General features: G+C 32.7%; 1 long non-coding RNA gene across 1 annotated transcript; it reads right to left on the bottom strand.

The window, feature by feature from the left end:
* Positions 1 to 34: 34 nt before the first annotated feature.
* On the bottom strand, positions 35 to 27,729 carry LOC125612938. Its single transcript, XR_007343418.1, has 5 exons — positions 27,718 to 27,729; positions 27,342 to 27,348; positions 23,899 to 23,903; positions 7,291 to 7,298; positions 35 to 152 (listed from the first exon to the last, which is right to left on the bottom strand). It is a non-coding gene; the product is annotated as an uncharacterized LOC125612938 (long non-coding RNA).

Genomic DNA, 27,729 nt, shown 5'->3' on the forward strand with positions numbered 1-27,729 from the left:
TTCACCAAGCTGTCAGCACTTAAGAACTGAGAAAATACAAGAATAAATAATTTTCTATTAATCTATTTTATAGTACAGTAAAATATATTATAGAAATTTTCTTTAATAATGTGGATTAATATTAAAGTAGAACTATTTGTTATTGAATGTACCTGCATCCTCGCCAGCACTTGTTGTTGTTTGACTTCATAATGGCTGCCATTCTTACTGAAGTGAGATGGTATCTTAGAGTAGTTTTAATTGCTCTAAAGTTTCTCACAGTGAGTAAAAACAAATAATAAAGTCCATTTCACACCATCACTCTCACCCAGAAGTCACAGTCATTTCATCTATGGAAGAGATACTGAATACCATTTTAGGAAGAAAGATAAAGTAGCACAAGGGGATAGACCTTGACAGACTCTAGGGGGAAGAAAGACTCTTTTCCAAATGGTGGAATGTAACAATGGAAAAAGGAGGGCCCGGAGGAGTATAAAGGTCAGATATTGGTGTTCCTGATTCCTTCACTCACATTTTGAAGGGAGAAAAATGTGTGATTTAATAACCAATAATTTTCAGATTCTCATACATAGGGGTAGATAAGACTGGGAGTTTGGGATTTAGAATTGGAGGCTGGAGTTTCTCTAGATTTCAGTTACTTCTCTTCTTCATTCAATAGAATATGCAAATGATTTTGCTTGATTTTAGTCAAGCATGGTGTGTAGGCGATGAGCAGTAATTCATTTATATATTGGGGTTGTAAATTTCTTTGAATTTTCTAAATTTTAAAAAACTTGTGCATATGTCATATCATATTCATAAATGTATATTTTCACATTACCATCCTAGAAGGCTAAATATTTTTAAGTACTTCTCTAACTGCATTGATTGACTGTTAGGCATTTCTACCAGTGATATCTGAAATAACTTATTTTACCAGTCTCACCAAAAGGGAACATAGTCAAACTTTCAGAATTGTTTCCACTCACAGAGGTGATAATGATACATCTATACTATTAATTCATTAAAACTATTAGATATAGGGCTTGGGATGTGACTCAGCGGTAGAGCGCTCGCCTCGCATGTGCAAGATCCTGGGTTCAATCCTCAGTATCACATAAAAATAAATAAGTGAAATAAAGGTATTGTGACCAACTACAACTAAAAAATAAATATATTTTTTAAAAAAACTATTAGATTATAGTATATTTTCATATGTTTCACAGCCATTTGTGTTTGCCTTTTTTTGACTTCTGAGTATCTTTTGCCCAATCTTCTCAGATTTGTACCCAAGTTGTTTGTGTCTATTGACTTTGGTTATGGTTAATTCACTCTGAACAGAACTGTTACAAACTTGCAGAACTGGCTTTTAAGTCATAATTGGAAAGGATTCTTTTCTTCTTAGTTAAAAGATGACACATCTTTTTTTTTTTTTCATAGCTGTTGTTTTTTTTTCTCTTACATAAAGCAGATAATGGTCTGAGATATTTCAATTTTTTCTCTTTTTCTGAATGATTCTTAAGTTGCCATAGTGTCTTTTATTCAAATGTTCATCTTTTTCCTTAAGGGACTTACCACTCTTGCAGCACGGATGTATCTTCTTTTCATATACTAAATTTCACATGCACTTAAGTCTAATTCTAGATTTTCTGTGAATTGATATTTTGTTATCTCACTGTCTCTATGTGTTCCCCAACACACACACACACACACACACACACATGTGTATATATATATATATATATATATATATGTTTATATATAATACATGCAATATATATTATATATATTATATATATGATTTTTGCAGTATATTTAAAATTCTCATATTAGACTCCTTTTGCTCTTCCTCATCTCACTCCCTTAACCATTATTACTTATGAATATTCAGATGTACAATTTAGAATTATCTTGGGAAAAACTGGTAGCTTGTTGATATTATACACATCATCATAGTTTTTGTCAAATTGTTAATTCTATTTTGAGTCATAAATTTTAAAGTTATAAGGTTTATACATGTTTTTATAGATGTAGTGTGATAGATACTTTTTCTAGGTTTTGTAAATAGAAATGTTTTCTATTATAGCTTTCATCTGACTGATGGGTTTAGGTATGAAGGGCAGATTTTTTTACTTATATGCCTTTCAGCAATATTAATTCTGCCTATCCAAAAACATGAGAGGTCTTTCCATCTTTTAGTGTTTTCTATTTCGTTTATTAATGTACATCTTTGGTTAGTTTTATTTCTAAATAATTGATTTTTAAGATTATGCTGAATGGAATTGGTTTCCTGATTTAATTTTCATCTAATTTATTATGGGTGTAGAGAAAAGCAATTGATTTTTGTATGTTGATTTGTATTCTACTACATAGTTGAATTTGTTTATCAGGTCTAGAAGTCTTTGGATAGAGCTTCTGGGGTCTTCTGAGTATAACATTATAACCATTTGCAAACAGTATAATTTGATGTTTTCTTTTCCTATTTGTATCCCTTTTATTACCTTCTCTTGCCTAACTGCTGTGACTACAATTTCAAGATATATTGAATAGGAGTGATAAAGAGTGGACATTTTGTCTTGCTCCTGATTTTAGAGAGAATACTTCCACTTCTTCCCCATTCAGTATGATGTTGGCTTTTGTTTTATCATATATATAGCATTTGGTGTTGACGAAAGTCCCTTCTATCCCAAGATTCTTCTGGGCTTTCATCATGAATGATGCTAAATTTTGCTTAAAGAATTTAACACCTAAAGAACAATAACCCAATCAATAAATTGGGTTTAAACAATAAATGGCCTATAGTTCTTTTGTTATTAATTTTTTAAAATTATTAAAATATTGTGAATATTTATTCTCTGTCAGATGAATAGTTAGCAAAGATTTTTCTCCAATCCTGTGGGCTCTCCCTTTACATTCTTAATTGTTTCCTTTGCTGTGCAGAAGCTTTTAAATTTGATGTCACCTCATTTATTAACTCTTAGCATCATTTCTTGACCTTTAAGGGTCTTATTTGGAAAGTTGTTGTCTGTGCCTGTATGTTGAACTATTGATTCTACATTTTCTTCTAGGAGCTGCATAACTTCTAATTCCTACCTAGGTCTTTGACCTGTTTTGAGGTTTTTTGTTTTGTTTTGTTTTAATGCAAGGTCAGGATACAAATTCTAGTCCATTCTTCTACATGTGGGTGATCAATTTTATTAACAGCATTTGTTTAAAAGTCTGTCTTACTTCAGTGTTTCTTTTTTGGCACCTTCGTCAAAGTTCATATGACTGTATCTGTATGGGTTTGTCTCTGAGTCTTCTATTCTGTACCATTGATCTATATGTCTGCTTTTATGCCAGTACCATGCAATTTTTTTTTTTACCATAACTCTGTAGTATAATTTGAAGTTAGATATTGTGATGCCTTTAGTATTTTTTTTTTTTTTGGCTTAGAAATGCTTTGACTATTCTGAATTCTTCCAAATGAATTTTAGGACTATTTTTCTTTTTTTGTGAAGAATGCCATTGGGTATTTTGATGGGGATTACATTAAATCTGTATATTTCTTTTAGTATGTTGTCCATTTTAACAATATTATTTCTGCCTATTCATGAACATGAAAGGTCTTTCCATCTTTTTGTGTCTTCTTTAATTTCTTTCTTCAATATTCTATAGTTTTCATTGTATAGATTTACCTCCTTGGGTAAATTTGGTCCTAGGTATTTCATTTTATTTATTTATTTAATTCCATTGTGAATGGAATTGTTTTCCTGATTTCTTTTCAAGAAGATTCATTTCATTACTGGTATATCATATGTTTTAAATACACATACACACACATACATGCACATTCTCACACTCATAATTATATATATATATAATTATATGAAGTAATCAAATATATATATATATATATATAATATATATATTATATATATTATATTACACATACATAATGTGGGTGACAAAAGTCATAAATGAGTCTTCAGGTTTGAAACACAAGTAAAATTCTACAAACAATCATCAACATGTTCCTTTTTAAAAGAGGGTTTTGTGGGGCTGGGGCTGTAGCTCAGTGGCAGAGCACTTGCCTAGCATGCATGAGGCACTGGGTTTGATCCTTAGCACCACATAAAAGTAAATAAAATAAAGGCATTCTGTCCATCTACAACTATAAAAGAAAATTTAAAAACAAGATTTTGTGCTCAAATGTAATTAAATGTGAACTGTATATATGTAAAATTTTATTTATATTTAATATATATATATATTTAACATTTTATATACATTTAAAAATTTTAGGTCAAGATTGCTAAAAACAGAGTTCCTCAATCTATTTCATGTTAGAGTTCAATATTTATAAAATTTATGCTCTCATATTGAACAAATACATCATTTTGGCAGAGGAATGAAATCATCAGAATTTAGTTCTGATTGGTTATTCTATTTTGGCTTAAAATGAATGCATATTCATTTGTAGACATACTTATTTATGCTAGTCTTTTTCTTTCATTTGTGTTTGGGAACATTATTCTGATTAATTATACAACGTACAATATCCATATCTTAGATAAATCTGGCTTTAATTAACACATTTTAAGTCTTAAGAGTGCACAATTAAATTAGTTAAATATAGATTTTTGCAAAATATTTTAAGTACTTAATATATTTATAGGTCAAATTAATAAAATCTGTGTTTGTTTTAGTTATTTTCTCATTTATAAAAGCTTACATTTATCTCAAATATTTCTTATTTTGTTTACTACTGTCCATTTGAGATGTTAGTGTTTGATCCAAACCTATATTGTAAATTGAAACATCGTTTGATTACTTCATATTGTGCTTTATAAATAAAGCTTTTAACACATGTGATGTAATCTAAGCATTCCATGATTTCCAATATTTTACAGTAAATAATGAGGCTCAAAAACCTATTGAAAAATGATTTTTACTTTTGTAATCACTATATTTGACATGTCATTTTAAATTTGTTATTTTCTTCATACAATGATTTAGTCATTAATCTTAATGTATTAGAAATCATTGTAACTGAAAATAATAGCACTGAATAGCTAGCTATTTAACAACATAAGAGACATATAATGATCATTCCCTGCCAATTTACTGATTTCGTGGTGACTCTCAGCCAAGATGAGAAGACCAGAAGTTCAGATGAATTCCTATCTAAAAGTGAAAATCTTACTATTTTTTGTACTTTAAGATTTATGATGAACCAGGTATGGTGGGGCATGCCTGTCATCCTAATGGCTTGGGAGGCTGAGGCAGGAGGATTACAGGTTCAAAGGCAGCTTTAGCAACTTAGCAAGGCCATAAGCAACTTATCAAGACACTTTCTCAAAAATACAAATAAATAAATAAATAAATAAATAAAAAGTTCTGGGGATGAGGCTCAGTAGTTAAGTGCCTCTGGGTTCAATCTCCAGCACAAAAAAATAGAAATATAAACAAGATTTATGTTGAAAATAGTGATCCAAATCTCCCTGCTGGTCAAGAAGAGTAGAAAATTAATACTAAGGATTAGAAATACTGAAACCATTGCTACTATGAAGATCTGTGACCATGAAAGTTACACATCAGTGTAATAATTTATTGTTGCAATATCAAGCACTGAGAAAGACTTTCCCCAAGTACTGGATTTCAATTCATTCCTTCATTATAATCACCAGAGATTCTATGGATCAAACATAAGACATACTGTTTTATTAAAATTTAGATACAACACATAGTGCTATAATGTCTATGCTTGTTTATTTCCCTCAATTTTTCATTTTTCCATATTTTCTTTAACACTTAACCCGCTACTCTTGCCTTTCTAGTAATTTTCTGTTTACTCAGAAATTCATAGCAATGCAACACTAAAGGTTGATATTTCCAAAAGTTACAAAGAAACATAGCTTTCAAAAAAAAAAAGCACATAATTTTTTGTCATTAACTTTTACAGGAAATCCATTTTGTTTATAGCTATATTACTTTTCAATCCATTGTAAATAATCTGTTATCCATCTATGATGAAACATAATGTTATTTCTCTGATGAGGTACATTGTCTAACATGGTTCATGATTCACTTAAGGTAAAATTAAAGAAAAACAGATTTAAACTTAACAACAAATTTACAATGTCTTTTTTTATTTCAGAAAAAATATTAAGTGATATATCCGAGAAGGTAGAAAGTAGAAGAAAACATCTCCTTACACTGTAAACTCATTGTTCTTCCATCATTTCCAAATGTAGGATTTGATCATTTTTTTTAACACCACTAGTTTTATATATTAATCTGTAAAATTATTGTTTATGATGGGATTTTACACTTAAATCATTTGACTCTCTAACAAAGATACCCAGTGAAATTATTCAGGGGAATAGTTGGGCTCAAAATAATCTTGTAACATACACAGTGTTCCCGAAATCTCTTTATTTCTATTTATGCCAAAATGATGTCACCTCTAGAATTTTTTTAATCTCACCTGCTTTTGTATTTTGTCCCACATTTTCTTTGTTGATGTAAAATGTACTCGAAGTCCTGCTTTGAAGTGTTATTCTGTCTTTGATATTGTCACTATATTTCCCTGAACATCTGTTCTCATCATGTGAAGATTTTTTTCATTTCTCTGTAGAAGGTTCTCAACCTAGGCACTATCAGCATTTCTTTGCATGGGTGAGAGGAGATAGAGCTGTCCTGTGATTTATAGAATGTTTTAGTAGTTCCCCTGGAATGTATTTTCTAAATGCAAATAGCTTCTGTTTCCTACAGTCCTCAACAGAACAATCAAATATATTCTACATATTATCAAATATCTCACTGGGAAGAAAAACTTTCTCTGGTTGAGGACCTTTGTTTTATGGTGTTACTGGTTTGCCTACCTTATGCAAGAAGTGCTTTGACTTTTAGTTGAGTTTCTTCCCTCAGTTTTTCTAATACATCTATAAATAATCAAACTTTCAAGACATTGGCAAGATTATTTTTTACTAATATTTCTAGGTCAGTGTTAAGCATGTAGTTTACATATCCATGAATGTTAAGATGAGTAATTCTTCCTCAAAAGCTTACATCTTTTTTCTAGGAACTAGAAAGGTATACAAGTAAATGACCATTTTACCTTCTTTAAACAGAGTGGCCAAATCTCTTCAAACCCTTAGACCAAATTCCTCAGACTGTGCCTTTAATCCCAGGAACACTTATAGCTGAATCTTCTCATAAAGATCTATTATTATTATCTCTTGCTATATAAGTCAAAGTCTACCTTGGGCCTGAATTTCACTTGTAATTTTTAAGGAATATTAGGTATTGAACACAATGGTGCTTTACCCACTGAGCTATGTTCTCAGTCCTTTTTATTTTTAGTCTATTTCTCACAAATTACTGAGGGTCTTGCTAAGTTGCTGAGGCTGGCCTTCAAACTGGCCATTCTCTAGCGTCAGAATCCAGAATCACTGGAATTACAGGCCTGTGACACTGTGCCCAGATTTCACTTGTAATTGGAGCAGCCATATGACTTTAATTTTAAGGGTACTCCTCAAGACCTCATTTGAAACATAGTCCACCTTTAGAGCCAGGAGGTTTTGCCTTTCAGAACAAAAGACATTATTTTTTCTGCTGCTTATATTATTTACTCTCTTACAGCAAGCACAATTGTGGTTGTTGTGAAAGAGTTTACACACACACACACACACATATGTTAGTAGTATTATTAAGAGTGGAAAACATTGGGATGAAATGTCACTAAGCATAATTTTTTCCCTTTATTTTAAGACAATGGTATGTCTTTCTATACACAAATGACAAAGTAAGATTTATCCATATTTTGAAAGCAAATGGCCTCTTATTGCAGTGAAGGCAGGTCAAGGAGTGAAACTTCAGGTGCTTCTGGAAATAAGGGGGAGCAGAGAAAATGGGACCATGCATGTGGAAAGAAGAAAGCGTACTTAGTAACTATTAAATATGTGCTAGAAAAATAGATTCAATTAATCCTGACATTAAGAAAGAATGTTTTATTATTTTGATTTTTAGAATATGCTGAGAAAGTGTTTGAAAATGAGGTTGTCTCACCATACAGGATTTTATATAGTGCCATCAAAATAGTATCCCTTAGGGGACAATCACAAGTTCTCTAAAGAAATGAGGTGAAGCATCAAAACACATTACACACTGAAAACTTATACCCTAGTTTAAAAATATATTTTCAAATTCCAGCTCCTTCTGTGTATAAGTTGTTGGTTATAAAAAATTGACAGGTTGAGAATGATTACTTTTAAATATCAAGTCATAGTTCTATCAAAAATGTTAATGTGGCCATAAGTTTATTGTATTAACATAGCACAGTACAAAAAATTTAAAAGATAATTGAATGATATTTTTAAAATTAGGACCCTTCGTGACAGATATATCATTTTCTTTGAACAAAAGGTACTATTACAATGAAACATTTGTTTTGGTTACAACATACATTAATCCACTAAGCCTAAACCTAAGAATGAATGCTTAAATACGTTATTCAGCCAAAGAACTAAAATAGTCTTCTACCGTAGATATTTATAATCTATAGCAGATTAAGAGTAACAAGTATTTTCTAAGGAAACATTCAGATAATAAGGGATAAATTAATCTTTCATAATTGAATCTGAGATTAACCAACATAAGAGAAACATCAAAATAAAAGTAATTCTCTAAGTAGACATAATTTAATATTTTAATAGAGATAATAAACCTATTAAATAACCACAATTAGTAAGATGACAGAAATATAAGCCATATAGTAAGAATGGACTACATTCAGAGAAAATTTCCGACCTTGAAAATTTTTAATTAGGCTGCCAAAGTAAGGAATACAACTAAAGTTCCACAGGACAAAATAAAATAATAACAAGTAAAATCAATTTGATAAAAAATTTTGAGTTGAAATATTGATCTGGGTAAATACACTGAAACTTTCAACTAGAATTTCTATAATACAGGCTCCAAAATAAGAGAAGAGAGAGAATAAAATAATCCAATAACAGAAGAAAATATCTTAAAGGTTGAAGTAAACATATCATACTAACATTCTTGACAGGTATATCTGCAAAACATCCTGTACAATGATAAAGATGATATTGTAGGTAACTTCTGATTAATAGTCTCAGATATCTGAACACCAAACAGAAGGACTTATATATAGGTAAATATCAGAAAAATATCAAAATAGCTTCAAAGACTTTATTGGTATTACTAGATCCTAATAAAAAAATGAAACAATAACTTTTCAAAGGGGTATGAATAATAGGTAGCATTAAGTAATCCTTCCTACATAATGTAAAGGCCAAACATAATCAAGAATAATATAAAGATAATATCTTCTTAGTTGGAGTTTGTGCTAATTTTTATGTTAAATTTTGGATACTCACTAGCAGAATAGGAAAATGGTTGAGAAATCTGTAATCCAAGAGTGTGGGGGAGCCATGACAACAAATATAAATTCTGATTACCAATCAGTAATTACAATAACAAGAGTTTGAGTATGTATTTCTATTAAACTTCAGTGATCCTTGTGTTGAGCAAGGACCAAACATCTACAATGTCATCCATTTTATCTGATGAGATACTTTAATTGTAACAGAGCAAATAAAGGTCATTCTAACAAAGAGCTTCCATTCAAAATAGACTTGTGCCCTATCAAAGGCTGATGAAATGGTTGAGTCAAGGTGAGATCCAAACAGAAATCTGATAAACCACTGACCCTTGACTATCAAAGATGCCTAGGTCAATAATACATGAGCATTAACCATAAATAGTGTAAAAATTCAATGACACCACGGAATTTCAGTTAAGATGAATTAAGTAATAAATTGTATGACTTTTTGAGTGATAGCTCTTTCAAGTTTCTATTTTTTTTATCTCAATTTGTGTAAAACAGTACAAGAAAAAGAAATAGAAGTGTAGCCAGAGCTTTAAAGATTGGCTGGAGTTTGATGCTAACATTGGAACTGAACGGAAATACCTAACAGAAAAAATTTATCTGGAAACAAAATTTGATACTAAAATTTGTGAAATGAATTCTCCCTAAATGGAAAAAGGAATATCTTGTGATTACATGTATAATACTAAATTATAATAATTGTTGTTCGTGAAATTAAAGTTTCCTTGTATAGTTTTACATGTTTTACTGTTTGTTTTGCCTTGGCTTAAAAGGAAGAAAACTATTTCCATTTTCTTTTCATTATGGAAAGTCATGATTCAAACGTGATTCAAACAAGATTCAAACATTTCTTTTTATTCCTACCATTACTCCTCACATCTGGTATAGATTAACCTGCACTAGGCCCCTCGTTTTTTTTAACTCTGATTAGTGGAATAGAAATCTGATAGCTCATTCTTCCCTGAGTTCTATATTTATGGAAAAGAAAGATACTCAACTTCTACCAACATTTTGGCAACCTTTTCTTTCCATTAAAATGTCCTGTTTTCATGCTTTTTAATTAAATGAACTTACTGCATAGTTCCATCAAGCGGGTCCGAGAGCTGATGTAACGTTCCTTCTGAGATCAGGCATGTAAGTATAAACAAGAACACAAAGAAGCAAGGAACTTAGGGATTTATAAAAAGAACTAGGGTTTACATCTTAAAGAAAAAAATGGAATTTTAAAATTTATTTCTGCACATAATCAGTTTACTTAGATGTTGGTGATTATATAGTTACATTGTGTAACATGTTTGTTACTATGGAAATAATCAGACACAAAACACAAAGGTACTGCCTTGATAAGGATATAACAGTTAGCAAAATGGCATTGCTCATTCAAAAATTTGGTTCACTCCTTGTTCTCTGGTAACAAGTTGTTGGTAGGTTGTTATAGTCAACAGGAGTGCTGCTAGAAAAGGATGGAATTGCTGCACACAGATTCATGCTGTGGTTTGGGCAATGATGTAGGAAAACCTAAGACAGTCAATGTGTTCTTCATATTTCTCCTACAATACAGAAAACGTGCGCCTAAGCATCATGGTTTCACTTGTAGTGTGTCTATCACACAACTTCCAAGTTTCTCTTCTCTTCATTCTGTATGTCTAAGTCTTGTGGAGACATTATTTTCATAAAAGCACTGAGCTTATCAGTCCCTGGATCCAGCTGAGGAGAGAGTAATGTGAAAAGGGCTCACATCCGGTGTAGGCTCTTCCACTAATGTGTGACATTTTCAGCAGGTCATTTAAACCCGTGACAGACAGTAGGTGTATGAATCTGTGTGTGTGAATAAATGTTTTTTTGTTTGTTTTAGGATTCTCAGCCCTGGCCTATAATCTATAGACTTATAGAAACAAAGGAAATAACAAAATGTCAATCTTTACAATTCTGTGAAATAACCATAGAGGTACTGAGCTTACTCTCTGAGTATAAATAAAAATTAAATAAATAATCCTAAATTCAGATTTACAATATTTACCTTTTGTTTATATGCAATATATTAATGTGATACTACCATTTTCACCAGAAAATATTGATACGAAAAAAAAGTACAAATAAAGGATTCCAAATTTTTTTAAATACAATGTTATATGAATGATAAATCTTAATTAATTTACTAAAATTAGACATGTAAGAGTTGTAGAAATACACTTGAGATGGCTAACCAAAGACAAAAGAGTGGGAAGAAAAAAGCTACTGGGGTGCTACTCCCCTGGGTACCAGCCAGCTGAGGCAGCATGTTAAGTTTTTCCTTGCTTTTTCCAAAATGCCTTACAAGAACAATTTGGTAGAAGAAATATTTATTTTGGCTTGTGGTTTCAGACATCTCAGTTCAGTACCAGCAGACTTTAAGGTAGAAACATGATGGCAGAGAGCATGGCAGAGAAACGCTGCTCAGCTCATGACAATAGGAAGCAGAAAGAGATCCAGTGAGACCCAAAGGGGCAAGGAACAGAGTCCTCAATGCCATGCCCTCAGTGACCTGCTTCCTTCAACTATACCCCTCCTGTCTACAGTTATCACCCAGTAGCCTATTGAAATTATTAATCTATCAAATTATTAAATCCACTGATGGAGTTGCAGACCTCAGAAGCCAATCATTTTCCCCTTTAAAATGATGCATTAACACATGAGCTTTTGGGGGACACTCCCTCCCCAAACCATAATTGCAGCCAATTACCAATGAAGTGTTATCCTATCAAAGGACGTGAAAACCATCTGTCATCTCTCCTCTCCCCCTTCTTCAAGCCCATGGAGTGGAATGACTTTCCACTAGTGTTAATCCGTGACTTATCCAGCCTTTCCCACTTGTTTCTCTTTTAAAAAAATTTCTTTAAACTCAGTTCATGTGCCCCTTTTGAATACACTTTCTTCTGTGAAACAGGCCAACTTGAAAGATGAAATCTTTAAATCCTAGAGAAATGAATGTGGAAAGAATGATTTATCATGGATGTATTATCATTTGCAGTTTTATGAAAACAAAGTTTATGATAGCTGTAATAAATGCTGCCCTAAATACTAGATCAAAAATAAAACAGTTTGAAGAGCTTCAGAACTAGACAAAGATATGGCAGCATATTGAAATTATCAGACCAGAAATTTACAGTGACTATGATCAAAATGCTAAGGAAAGTGGATAAAATAACTGCATAAATGAAAAAAAAATGGGCAATGTAAGCATAAAAATAAAATTTGTAAAAAGGAATTATAAAAAAATACTAGAGATCAAAAATACTAAAGAGAAATAGTGAATGCCTTTGATGGGCTCACTAGTAGAATGGAAATGATAAAAGAATTCGGGTTTGAGGATATTTCAATAGTGTCAAAACTGGAAAGTAAAGATTAAACGAACTCCAGGAAAACAATAAAAGGCATTAGCACACACATAAGGAGCATTCCAGAAGGAGAAGATTGGAAGGAATGGAAGAAAAAATTGAAAAAGATGTCTGGAGTTTCTGCCCAAATTAATGTCAGACACCAAACCACATATTAAGGACACTGAGTAGAATTAATGACCAAAAGCTGCAAATAAGAACATAATTTTCAAATTGCAGAATATTAAAGACTAAAAAAAAATCCTGTGAGAAAACTTAGGAAGAAATACAGAAACACCTTATCTATACTATATAACAGAATAAGAATAAAAAAAATAGATACAACTACTACTCAGAAACCAAGAAAAGGAGTAGTTAAACATTAAAATTGTCAAGATTAAAAATATCTATTACACGGGAATTATTCATTCTGTTTATAGTCTTCAAAAGTTAAGGGAAAGCAGGGGAAATAGTGTTTCATAGACAAAAGTTGAGGGAAGCCGGGTACGGTGGCACACACCTGTAATGCCACCAGTGTGGGAGGCTGAGACAGGAGGAGAGCAAGTTCAAAGCCACCCTCAGCAACTTAGCAGAACCCTCAGCAACTCAGGGAGACCCTGTTTCAAAATAAAATTTAAAAAGGCTGGAGATGGGGTTCAGTGGTTAAATATTCTTGAGTTCAATCCCTGGTACCAATAAAGAAAAAGACCTATACTGGAAAAATTAGTTAATTCAATAAGCTAAGAAAAGGATGTAAAAGGCAAACAGATTGGAAAGGAAGAAATAAAACTGTCTTTGTTTGCAGATGACATGATTTTTATGAAAATCTAAAAAAAATAATAAAAATTTTCTTTTTGGAGGGGGAACTACCAGGGATTGAACTCAGGGGCACTCAACCACTGAGCCACATCTCCTCTGGTATTTGGTATTTTATTTAGAGACAGGATCTCACTTATTTGTTTAGTACCTCACTTTTGCTGAGGCTGGCTTTGAACTCATACTCTTCCTACCTCAGTCTCCTGAGCTGCTGGGATTACAGGTTTGTGCCACTACATCCGGCTACAAAATTTTTTCTTGAACTAATAAGTGATAATAGTAAACTTTCAGGATATAAGACTCATTTATAATCTCTCACTTTTCAATATAAGAGTCATGAACAAGTGGAATTTGAAATTAAAAACATACTCTCATTTGTATTGGCACCTTCCAAATAGGAAATATTTAGGTATAAATGTAACAAAATATATACAAGCTCTATATGAGGAGAACCAATAAATTTTGATGAGAGAAATGAAAAAGAAACCTAAATAAGTGAAGACATATCCCACAGTAAAGCATAACAGAACTCCATGTTGTCAAGAAATCAGTTCTTCCCAACTTGATCTATAAGGTTCAATGCAATTTTACAAAAGCACATCAAGTTATTTTGTGGCTATTGACATATTCTAAAGCTTATATAGAGAGGCAAAAGACTCAGAATAACCAAAGCAATTAATGATGGGGAGACAAAGGGGCAGAGGCGTGACACTATCTGACTTGGAGAGAATAAGTCTACAGTAATCAGTGTACACCTAGCAAAGGAGTAGATAAATAGATCAATGGAACAAAGTACAGAAAGCAGAAATAAACCCAGATAACTGTCAATTGATCTTTGACAAGAAATGAAGGCAATAAAATGACATTAAAGACATTCTTTACAAAACAGTGTTGGAACAATTGGAAATTCATATTCAAAACAAAAAATGAATGCAGACATACACTCTGTATCCCTTTCTAAAAGGTAGTTAGAATGCTAACAGACATAAGTGTGAGGCTCAAAAACATAAAACTCCTAGAATATAGCACAGGAAAATACCTGAGTGGCCATGACAATGACAATGACTCTGGATAACACCAAAAGCACAGTGCATCACACAATAATGGATAAACTGGATTTTTTTAAAGTTAAAATCTTCTGATCTATAGAAGATAATGTGAAGAGAATGAGAAGACAAGCCTCAGATAAGAAAAAAAAAATATTGGTCAAAGATACATCTGACAAGGGACTTATCTGAAATATACAAAGAACTGTAAAAAGTCAGTCTTAAGTACCCAAACTAAAAATGAGCCAAAACCAAACATTGTAACAGACACTACATAAAAAAAAAAAGCAGAGATAGGAAATAGGACAGCAAAAGATTCTCCACATTACGTATGTATCATTAGAGAAACTCAAATTAGCACGCTCCTGAGATACTGCTGCACACATAGTATAATGATCAAAATACAGAGGATTGATGATACTGGGGTGGAAATGAAGCATCAGGAACTCTAATTCAATACTGATGGTAACATAAATCAGTATAGCTACTTTGGGGGAGAGTGGGCAGCTTCTTGCAAGTACCATGATGAAACTGCCAGAATTCTTCCATGTTTTCTGTACAGCTTACCTACATTCACATTCTAGCCTCTCTTCATGTTGGAAAACTTAGGATCTTTGGGGGGTTCTATCACCTTCTTCTTTCAAACAGAACTTGAGAGGCTGAAGCAGGAGGATTGCAAGTTGAAAGCCAACCTCGGCAATTTATCGATGCCCTAAGCAATTTAGCAAGATTCTGTCTCTAAATAAAATATATAAAAAGGTATGGGGATGTAACTCAGTGATTAAGTGTCCCTGGGTTCAATCCCTGGTACAAAAAAAGAAAGAAAGAAAGAAAGAAAGAAAGAAAGAAAGAAAGAAAGAAAGAAAGAAAGAAAGAAAGAAAGAAAGAGAAAGAAAAGAAAGGAAGGAAGAAAGAAAGAAAGGGAGGGAGGGAGGGAAAGTTTATATGATTTCCAGGGACCTCCATTCATTTAATCTTCCTGACAGACAACCTGCACAGTTGTGCTATGAGGCTAGAAAGGTATACACTGTTTCTGTGAAGAAGGCCTTCCACTTCTTTAAACTTAGGTCCATTTAAGAGAGAAAAAATTTTACAGACATACATCTTTCTTTCATACCGCAGACTCTTTCTTTCTAGTTAGTAACAGCAGCAAATAGAGATATTCATTCCAACTTACTTGAGTTTTTGTTGTGTTACTGTATAAATAAAATGAGAAAAATGAAACAATTATATTTCTAATGTTTGCAGGATATCCCCTTAGACAGGTTGTAGAAAAAGAAAACAAGCCTAGGGAGGTGATAACAAAATATTTAAATACCTAGGGATCTTTAGACATTGAAACTAATCATTCAGGGTTCTAATTTCTTTTACATTTAATTCTCATCTTTTAACTTAAGTTTATGAACATAATCTATATTTTCTTAAAAATTTACTCTTGGGTGTTTCTGTTGGAAAAATAAAATGAATGCATTTAATGTTAATGTTATGAGGCTTTGGTGTTAGTTACCTCTGGAAAAAGATGTTAGTATAGGCAGGTTGTGTTTATAAGGCATAAAATCAATCAGATCTGTGGCTACAGATTTGAAGAATTAAATGCAGGAGAAAAAGAACAAAGGATACACATGCGAAGTTCCACATTTAGTGTTACTCTAATTTTGGAGTTCTGTGAAAACCAAAGGTGTAGGGGCGAGGGTTGTAGTTCAGTTGGTAGAGCATTTCCTAGCATGTGTGAGGCACTGAGTTGGATCCTCAGCACCACATAAAAACAAATAAATAAAATAAAGGTATTAAAGTATTAAAGGTGTAAATCATAGAGTCGAGAAGTAGTAATAAGTTTAGTGTTTGAAATAAATTCTTCTCTCCCCAATCTATAGATATTATTCTGGGTGGATATAAAGGCTTGCACACACTCAACAATTAGCCACAGACTCTTTCGTTCTAAGAGCAGCAAATAGAGATATTCATTCCAACTTACCTACTTGAGTTTTTTGTTGTGTGACTGTATAATTAAAATGGGAAAAATGAAACAATTATATTTCCGATGTTAGCAGGATATCCCCTTAGACAGGTGGTAGAAAAAGAAAATAAGCCTAGAGAGGTGATAACAAAATACTTAAATACCTAGGGATCTTTAGCCATTGAAACTAATCATTCAGTTTTAATCAGTGCCCAAACTGCTGTATTTCCAACTCAAAAAATCCACCAAAATCACAATCCATTGAAGGCAAGGAATAAATTTCACTGAAATATTTGTGATTTGTTTATGTTGGGCCTGGAGTGAATGTGAATATGGCTATATCTGGTCAAGTGTGACACTGTGACTCAGGAAAATTCCTCTATCATAAGACTTTTGCATATTAAAAGTCGTTAATTGTTAGGATTTATTTTCAACATTAATCTAAAGCAGCAAATTTACGTAACATGCTAGAAATTTTCCTGTTGTAACAGACATGGTATTGGAAGCACATCTAACTTTTTATGACACCCTTTAAAATTTGAGTTTACAAGTCTAACTATGATCAGTTGTTTTCAATTATGACAAACAATATCAGTCTTAAAAAATGCATACTTGCCTACCACATCTCAATTATGGTTCCTTAAACACCACAGTAAAATTACATTAACTTCATGTTTGTATTTCTTTTGTCAAGCAAAGCAGTAGTTTTTGACCACTCACTGAAAACTGAGTTAGTTTAAAATTACAGACATATTTTTCCTGTATTAAAATAATTTCACTTTATTATTAAAATGAACTTGCCATATAATTTTGAAAAGTGTCATTATCTCTTCTGTTTCAATATATTTGATCTTTTATGTGGTAACTGTCACATAGCAAAAATTAAGTAAAAGGAATATGGTTAAAATGTATAGCCTTTATGCTCTTTTCTCCAAAATTAAAATAATGAATGATTAGGAAAAATATTGTGCAAACTGAAGACAATTTAGTAAGTAATATTTAGAACATGCTCTAAAAACTTAAAACTTAAAAATAATTATATTTTTATAAATACATGTTAAAATTCAATTTAATGTCAGACTTTACATTTGTTCTTTTCTACTGGTGCTAATATATATATATATATATAAAATAATGTTATTATACATTATATATATATATATATATATATATATATATATATATATATATATATATTTAGAAATTAACCAGTACTACCTAACTTGATAATTTTATTAAGAATTTTAAAGGTGAATAAATATTCATATATATATTTTCCAGGATATTTTCCCAAAAAAATACAAAAGTATAACATTTAGTCTGAACTATATATTTTTCTCTGTTGCCACATGTACTGTGATTAATAAGAGATTGCTTTTATTTGTATTTTTTCAGTGGATTTCCTCTTTGGATGGTACATGAAAAGTTAAAATATCTGAACTTAGACATAGTTAAAGGAACATGTAAATGAATTTCCAGTGTAATTACATTATCCAAATCATGATTATTTTTTCTTCATCCAATATCCTATCAAGATTTCTTTTAAATTTTGATAGGCCATTTGAAATATTTCTTCTTAACACAATGAACAACAAAGTGTTCCATTTGAAGGAATGATTTCAATGAAAGAGAGTCTATATGATATTTGCACTCTTATATGAGAAAAGTTACCTGAAAAACCATAATCATATCCAGTGAATACCACTTTTCATAATTGACAAAGCATTTCATAAGGTGAAAGCAAAATCTTAGCAGAATAATCCACAAAATTAAGACTTATTGAGTTCTCACATCAATTGGTGACACCTTTCTTTACCTCTTTCATTTGAACATGAAAATGACTATTTTCTCTATATAAATGATTTTCAGAAAATGCAATCATAAAACAAAAGCATAACTTTTCCAAAACTGTGGTTTTATTTATTTGATTTGTAATGTATACATAGATAAAATTGTATATATATATTTTAAAAATACTGGTAGCCAGTTAATTATAATAAAGAAAATGCTACAGCATCAAAAGAAGTTTCCACCTTTATAAGAAAAACAAGACTTGGGTCATTAGTCTTTAATAACTGTTATTGTAATGGGACATTGAAACAATTACCACTAAGAGAACATGATTTAGCTAACTGTGAAAGCAATTCAGGAGCAGTTAAATACTTACAAATGTTTTTCAGATTTGGTCTGTGAGTTTAATGGCCATCTATGGACAGATGATCATCTTTAATATTAGAAATGCTTTGCATGATAGTATGGAACTTGTCCTAGAAAAACAGACAAATTCCTTAGGTGCTCTTATCAAATACAGAACTACTTAACAATGTGCCCTACCATTGTTTCACATGAGCACATTTTCAAAATAAAGCAAATCATAGATTCAACATTTCAATTAAGTCAATAAACATGATTCTAAATTCTTGAAAGGCCAGTTTCAATTTTCTCATGTTTTACAAAACTTTCCAAATTATGACTCTCCTAGTTTAACAAAAATCTAATATTTGATGTGTTTTTGGCATGAAAACACTTTCTAAAAACTCTGTGCCTCTTTCTGTTTTAGAAACAACACATTAATTTGCAGAAAACTTTGATGATACAGTAGATCTCTATAATTTTCTGTGTCTCACTGAAAATTATATTCCCTTTATGTGTGCCATATGCCCCAGCTTCACTGCAAATATTTTCTTAGGAAAAATAACCTTGTGCTAGGGATTTAAAATGGTAATGAGAATCATCAGAGAACCTTTTGCCCATTGCTAACACTTTTTCTGAAGTCTAACAATAGTTGTATTCTGTTTATACACTGAAAGCCCAGACTATTACCAGTATTTCTGGGAATTCCAGAAGAAATTTAGCATATTTCAGAAATTTCTTTTGGTCTCTGATGATTTTTCTCTCTACTCTCTCTCCTACTCTCATAGACCACTTTTGTGCCTTTTTATAGTTTACATCTTTTCCTTTCAAAACTAACTTTGCCAGCGTATTACTGTTTTGGTTTAAACCTATGTAAATATTCCTTCTTAATTCAGAATGTGATTAATTCAAGACTCTAACATTTCATGATAAATTTGGAAAAACTGGAAATAACAAATTATAAAGCATAAAAGCAAATCCTTGAATTGACTGTTATGTATTACTAATTGCAAGATGGCTTACATGAAGTCTAACCCTAGAAAGATTTTCTGTAACATATAGCATGCTTTACTCAGGTAGCAAAATTCAGACTTCGGACAGTGGGAATGACTTTTACCTTGGATCCTGCACTTGAATCTCCATGAAAATTAAAACTGCTTCATCAACTTGTAGACTAAGGCTCATGATCCAGCAAAAATAATAATAGCTTTCAAAAATGAAATTGTGAAAGGAAATATGAAAGCTTTTACATAAATATATGAAGAAATAGCCAAGATCTGTGACAATCTTCTTTCTGGGGGATGGGGGGTGGGCAGGGATTGAACTCAGGGGCACTTGACCACTGAACCACATCCCCAGCTGTTATTGTGGTTTTTGTATGTGAGTTGTCTCCCAAAAGTTTACATGTGAGACAATGCAAGAAAGTTCAGAGGAGAAATGATTGGGTTGAAGAGGTTTTCACCCAATCAGTGATTTATTTACCTGATTGGGATTAGTTGAGTGGTAATTGAAACAACAGGGTGCAGCTGGAGGAGGTAGGAATTGGGGTGTGGCTTTGGGTAAATATTTGAATCTGGTGGGTAGTCAGTCTTTCTCTGCTTTCTGATCATGATGTAAGCTGCTTCCTTCAAAAAGAGTCCCAAGGATTGGGACTTGTATAGGCTAAGACCTCTGAAACTGTGAGCGCTCAAATAAACTTTTCCTCCTAAAATTGTTCTTCAGATCTTTTAGTTGCAGCAGCAAAAAAGCTGACTAAAACACCAGCCTTATTTTGTGTTGTATTTGGAGACAAGTTTTCACTGAATTGCTTAGCGCCTCATTTTTGCGAGGGTGGCGTTGAATTTAACAATTCTCCTGCCTCAGCCTCCAGAATCACTGGGATTACAGGAGTGGGCCACTGCACCTGGTTAAGATCTGTGATAATCTCGGGTTATTTGTTGCATGGCCTGTGGAAATAGAACTGTACCAGTCTTTCATATCACAGGAGATTATTTCTGGGTCAGGTGTTAAGAAAGACTTAAAACTGTTAATAGACTCATTACTCTCTGTTGTACTCTGATAATTAGTATAGGAGAAATACCAGGAATAGACATAATCTTCTGGTGATGATAGTAGACTTGTAATCTTCAGCCTTACTTGGGGCACATCTAAGTTCCAGTTCCAGCAGCAAAGTTGTTAAAAGGAACCAAGATTGACTCCTTGGAGCTGATGATAACAGTAGTTCATCTCCTCCTTATCTGAAGCACTCCTCCAGTTCCCAGGTGAAAACTGAGGTTATAAAGATGTTTTCCCCTTAAGAGTTACTTGAAAGAATAACCAAAACTTTCAGATACTTATATGACACAATAATTATCAGAACTAAATCTTTTGTACTAAATATATTGAACAAAGATTTTTATTCTCTATTGAAAGTTGTAATGTGTTAGAGGAAAGCATTTGCTTGAGACAAAGAAGTTTTCTGAGTTATGAACATTTTAGTATTAAGTTGAATGTTTGCTTTTTTATACTTTAAAATAGCAAACAGAACATACTACATTATTCCACATTATTATAAAACACAGACCAAATGTTTAATATCTTAAAACTTTCAGTTCCAGAAGTACTGATAATATTGGTATAATAAAAATGCAAAAAAAAAAAAAAAAAGGTCTTGTGTGAGACAATGAAAGATGGTGCAGAGAAGAAATGATTCGGTTAAGACTCAATCAGTGAATTAATCATCTGAGGGGATTGAGTGGTAACTGAGGGCAGTTGGGTTGTGGCTGGAGGAGATGGGGCATGGGGTGTGGCTTTGGGGTATATATTTGTATCTGGCGAGTGAAGTCTCTCTCTCTTGCTTTATGATCATCATGTGACCTGCTTCCATCTACCATAGTCTTCCGCTATGTTGTTCTGCCTCATCTGGAACCTGAGGAATAAATCCAGCTGTCAATGGACTGAGACCTCTGAAACCGTGAGCCCTCAAACATTTTGTCCTCTAAAGTTGTTCTGCTTGAGTCTTTTAATCACAACATTGAAAAAGCTGACTAAAACAAAGCCACTTTAAAAATGAATGCACCATATTAATAGTTTCAACTCATATATATATATATATGATTTTTTTGGGGGGGTACTGGGCACTCAACCACACAGCCACATCCCCAGCCCTTTTTATATTTTATTTAGAGATGGAGTATCCCTAAGTTACTGAGACTAGCTTTGAACCTGTGATCCATCTTCCTCAGCCTCCTAGGCTGCTGGGATTACACTCACCACTGAGCCTGACAATTTGTATGTTTTAATATTAAGATGATATTAAATAAAAAAAATCAAATGAAGTTTTCCCCAAAATTATTATGAATAGAATTGAAATTTGATCAGATCTGATAAATTTATATTAGTATCTTTAAATGTTCAATATCACAAAGTACAGGAAAATGCTCTGCAGATGGCACACATCTATTATCCCAGAGACTTGGGAGATTAAGGCAGGAGGATTGTAAATATGAGAGCAGCCTGGGAAAATTAAGCAGACCCTCTCTCAAAATTGAAAAAAAAAAAAAAGAAAAGGACTGGAAATGTATGTAGCTCAGTAGTAGAGCACACCTGGGCTCAATCCCCAGTGTGTCCTACTCCCACACAGAAAGTATGCAGGATAGTTCTGCTTTGTTTGTAGAAGGGTGGACAATCACTATCATTTTATAGGTAGATCCGTTTTCTGAAAACTAAGTTTAAGTTCATTAAACCCTAAATTTGTTAGAGATTTCCATCATCAAAAATGACTTTTGTGTGATCTATTCATGATTCAACTTAGAAAACAAAATACTTGATTGATTAGACAAATTAGAACCTCAATAAAAAGCTGATTTTGTACTAGAGCAATTAACTTAAGAGCAGGTTTAAAGAAGCAACTTGAGTACCAAAAATCACCATCTAATATGTACAAATTATCATATTAATCAGTGAAGGTATGAGGTGTATTTTTGAGTCATGTTAAAATATTTTCCACAAGTACATTTTTGAACTGAAGAAATGTATGCTTACATTTTTTCCCAACAATTGAATCCTACTGTAGAACAAATTAAATTGATATCCTGAAACTCTGAGACATTTATTTCAGTATTTTGGAAGAATATACTGAAGTCAAATTTTACCTTTGGTGGCCTACTGGGAAGTCATTCTTATTTTTATGATGTCTGAGTTATTTGATAAATATGTATTGGCTGATTATATCATCCTATGTCCTTGTGGCTTATTTCATACAAGATTCAGATAAGTATTGCATTATTAGTGTCCATAAAAACATTAAAATCAATATCTCTAAAGGAAACCTCACTTTGTTTCTTCCAATGTAATACTATTTCCACCTGTATCATTTACTATTTATCCATGGATATATAAAAATATGTATAGATATATATTGAATAGTATCTGGAAGTTACCCTTGACTATTTTTTTTCTCTTTCACAGGCAATATAAGTAGCATCAAATCATGTGAATTTCAACTTCACAACTGTTCTTCCCTTCTTCTCTCTCACTTTTTTGTAGGTAGCTCTTCATCTTTTGATTAGAACCTTTTTTTTTATGAAACCATGCAGTGATGATCAGTGTTGAAGAAGGCAACAGAGAAAGATCAGATTGAATACATAATAATTCATAGTTATCAACTTTGAACAGGTCCCCACAATACCCAGTAATTTGCTACAGGTACTGATCGACTCTTATCCTATAAATATATATGACTATTTCTATTTCAAAAATTTCATGCTTTTGTTGACCATTTCATTTACCTCAAAGTTAGCTCTTAGCTCCTAACTTAACCACCTACTTCAATGAAAAAGGAGAAAACACATGTGGAATCTCATCACTTTCCCAAGAGCAAATACAAAACCAACCTATATATTTTTCTATACTATGTCCTTTGTATCAAAATAGTTTCTGTTCATCCTCTGATGTAAGATTATCTCCTACCTTCTTGAATAGCTTATATTATAAATCCTTTCTTTCATAAGTGCTAGAAATGCTCCCATTATTTTTAAATTTGGTCCCATTAAAAAAATAAAGAAAAAGGAGGGTAAAAAGCTCATTCAAACTCTCCTCACTCTTCACCTACAGGCCTCCCCTTTTTTTCCACCAAAGTTTCTTTTCAGAAGATTTTCTAGTTTTGATGTTTTTATTTCCTCATCTGTTTCTCTCTTTACAAGACTATAGGGCTATATTCTATTCAGCAGTTACGGAAACTGCTCCTATCAAGGTATTTATGACCTCCAATATTCTCATTATTCTATAGCTTTTAGCAGTATTCAACTCCCTTATTTTTGCTTAATTTGCTCTGCAACAACTTGACTTCTCTTAGACTGACCACCTCTCTCTCTCACAAACTCTTCAAATCCTCCTAACTCTGAATGTACTTTTACTTCGCCAGGAGCCAGGAGAGTTTTTCCTTCCACTTATTTGCTTAGTTAACTCCTTTCTTCAAATCTCTGCTGAATCTTTTCCTAACCTACTGGACCAGAACTCTGCCTCAGCCTGCTCCCCAATGTGTTATCTCATAATACCATTTGTGTCACTCATCACTATAACATTTGTGAAAGAATGACTGGACAAGGCTCATCATCGGAGAAGTGTCCATTTATTGAGGAAAAGCTCAGCATATTTATAGAGCCGGGGGCGGTTTGACAGTTATGACAGTTTAATGGTTTAACAGTTTCACAGTTGGCACAGGGCGCTTTCTGATTGGTGGGTAAGGATCATGTGAGTCAGCAGGGCTCACCATTGGGCGGTTCTTCTCAGGGCTTGGGGAAGTTAGTCTTTGGAGCCAGGGCAACTCCCAACAATTTGCATTTTTGCATCTCTCTCTTATCACTTGCTTGGTATCTTCCACCTCTACCAGCTACTATGTGGTTTAGGGAGGTTGAGAATTACTCATATTTTCAATCACTTATGTTCCCCAATTCCTGGCACCATGTTCAGTAACTACATGTAGGATCAGTAAATGTAATGGCATTATAATTTGATTCTTTGTTGATCTCAGTGAGCTCAACTTTGCACTTTTCAAGACCATGGGATGAATATTTTGATCTTTGCTTCCCTGCTACCAAGTGCCTCATATCCATCCTATAGAAGGTATGTTAAATAGTTAAAGTAAATTGAGGTGTTTGGTGGGCCTGCATGACCAATTATTTAAAACAAAGTAAGCTCACTGTAGTATAATGTAAATAATGCATCTTTCTTTTAAATAAGTTATAGGAATTGTTACTTTTATCTTAAATCCTGCATAAAATAATGTTTAAAATAGCTTTTGACTTTGAACAAATATAAGACTAATAATAAAGTCTTATTTTTCAAAATTATATGAATGGGACAATTTAATTATTTCCCTAATTTAACATTTTTTTTAATGCAAACAAAACAAAGTTTTCAAAACAAACAAACAAAAAACAAAAAACCAGTGTTTATGAACCTGGAGGACATTATGTTGAATGAAATAATCTAGACACAGAAATCCAATAGCATATGTCTCCCTCATAAGTGGAATCTAAATATGCTGATCTCACAGAAACAGTTTGTAGAAGAGTGGTTATAGAAAATAAGGAGGGGGGAGAAGTGGAAGGGTGATGAGAGATTGGTCCTCAGGTACAAAGTTGTAATTAGAAAAAGCATGTAAGTTCTGTTGTGCCTTTATACAGTAACATGACTGTAGTTAAAGTATTGTATGTGTATCTATGTATTGACAAGAAGAGGTCTTTGAGGTATGTTTTTTAGTAAGAAAAGTACTGGGCAGAGCAATTAAAGCATGGTAATACCTTTGATGAAAATCTTTTTACATAGTACATGTGAAAGTGTGTGTAAGTTATATGTGCACGAGTGCGTTTTTAAGTAGACAGATGGAGAGTTAGATATAAAGACTGTTTGCCAAAATATAAATAATAAATATCTCTACTGTGGTGCTGCAGTCTGGCTGGGCACAAATCACGAGCCACTCAAGCAGGAACAAACTTTATTTCCAAACTCCACCAGCACACTCCCCGGAAACTCTCCTGAACGCCACCCACGCAGCTCCTCCAGGAACACGCCACACACCAACCTGAACTCCCACCACCGGAACTTCACCAACCAGCGCGAACTCTTCAGGAATCCCCGCGAGAGCTCAACTGGAACTCAAGGGGAACTCTGCGAGAACTCAAAAGTCATCATCTTAATGGCTCGCTGGCATCACCTCTCAACCACTACTTCTGGCAAAAATGCCATGCATCATCCCGACTCAGCTGTGGCCCTCAATGCTGTGGAGTGTTAGATTTGAGTGAAGGGAAATGAGGCTTTAATGCTTTACCCAATATAGTTGTATTTATTAAATCTTTAACACTTTCATGTTAATCTACAGATTTAAAAAATAAATTTCTAAAGGGAAAATTATTTTGGGTTTAAATATGAAAATCAAGTGGTCAGAAAAAGCTGTGATTTTTACATCTTTAGGCTAAATTTTAAATTACAAATAAGGTTTTAGTCAAAGAGAAAGGGTAGAAAGAGCAATCCAGAAGGACAGTGTAGTGTGGAAAAGAAGCACACATGTATGAATGTGCACGAATAATTAGTTCATTTAGATTATATTGTCCTAGATGAGAATATCTTTGGGTTTTTCGCTGATATCTAAAACATAAACCCATGTAATTAAAAACTTAACAACTCTTTTATGGTCATGGTGACTACAATATTGGATGCTTTTGCTAATTCAGCTTTAATATAAGTTCTAAGTAAAAATCTAAGCACATTTTCAAAGTAGAGCAAAATTGCTTTGGAAATTCTTTTAATTCTTTCATTTATAACCACATACATTTTTATTTTATAAATCCCCACTATGGAGAGTGACAATTTTAGTTTAAATGTGAATGAGGAAGAGAAAAAAAGACAGATACAAGCACTTGCACTCTTCCAAATATCCATTCAATGGACCTATAAGATATGGCACACTGTCCTAAGAACAGCACTAAGATAGGATTATCTATTTTCAAGAATTTCTGTGTAGTTGGGGATATGTACAGGGAAGTACATAAGTTTAATAAAATGGTAGGACACTGGAAGTTATTAGGAGAGGGCAGAGAAGTTGTTCTCCAGAGTACAAGGGATCCCAAAAGGCTTCAGGGAAGAACTTGATAACTAATAGATTTGAGGAGAAAAATGCATAATTGCATTAGAGGGTGAATTCTGGAGGGTGTTGCTGCTTGAACTGAAGAATAAACCATGCGAACAATCACATATAGAATATACTGCATGTAAGATAAATCTGACATTTCATTGGACTAAAGCCAAGGGGTCACTAGATGTACAGTTGAAGAGAGGGATCCACATTACAGAATACCCATAAACCTTGCAAACATTTCTATACACTCTCTCATTGAAACCTCTTGTCTCTGAATGACTCTCTCATCTCAATTTATCACCTCAATCTTAAGCATTTCCCTTTTGTTTCTCTGGCCTGGCCTCACCAGCTCAATGCATCTATTGTCTTACTTACTCATTCAGCTTCCAGAGCACTTCCTTCACAACTATTTAGCTTTGGATCAATACAATCATAGATATTACATCTCTCTACAATGAGCTGCTGATCACCACAAGTGAAGTCTCCAGTAACAGCTAGTCTCTAAATACTGTCCTAGTAAGTATGTCTTACCAGTCACATCAATGCTATCCTTATATCCCCTACCCTGTTATTACCCATATTTTGTATGCCCTTTATAGGACATTTTAAAATGAATATATTTTTATATCTTTATACACACACAAAGCTCAATTCTATCACTATAGAATGGCTGTTTTTCCCCAAACTTCATGTAAATTTTATAGTATGTACCTCTTATTCTTTCTCAGTAGTGTCTATGGGATACATTTTATATGTTACTTGTTATTTTAATTAATGCTATATATAAATACACTTTAATACATTTATCTATTCTCTTGTTAATGGACTATTTTCAGTTTGGGTTTACAATTCTTCTAAATCCTTTTGTACATAATATTCTTGTATATATACATGACCAGTTTTTATGCATATACAACTAGAGATGA

The sequence above is a fragment of the Marmota marmota genome, unplaced genomic scaffold, assembly GCF_001458135.2.
Source record: "Marmota marmota marmota unplaced genomic scaffold, marMar, whole genome shotgun sequence".
NCBI lineage: Eukaryota > Metazoa > Chordata > Mammalia > Rodentia > Sciuridae > Marmota > Marmota marmota.